Raw genomic sequence first — 233 nt, 5'->3', positions numbered from 1 at the left:
GAGTGCGTGAATGGGCAGGAGGCCGAGTGACAGGTGAGGGAAGCACCTGCTCTGTCCCTCCAACCTTCACATTCGCCCTCAGAGGCTGAGGCGATGATGCCCATTTCGCAGACAAGGAAGCTGATCTGGGAGAGTGAGCGGCTACCCACAGTCACGGCCCTGGACCCAGGTCTGAGGGGCCACACCCCCCTGCCCCCTGGCATGTCCAGTGCTGTGGCTCCGGCCACGGGGCC

Source organism: Myotis davidii, unplaced genomic scaffold (genome assembly GCF_000327345.1).
Source record: "Myotis davidii unplaced genomic scaffold, ASM32734v1 scaffold428, whole genome shotgun sequence".
NCBI classification, from domain to species: Eukaryota; Metazoa; Chordata; class Mammalia; order Chiroptera; family Vespertilionidae; genus Myotis; species Myotis davidii.
The sequence above is the reverse complement of the archived record's forward strand: the minus strand, read 5'-3'. Positions refer to the sequence as shown.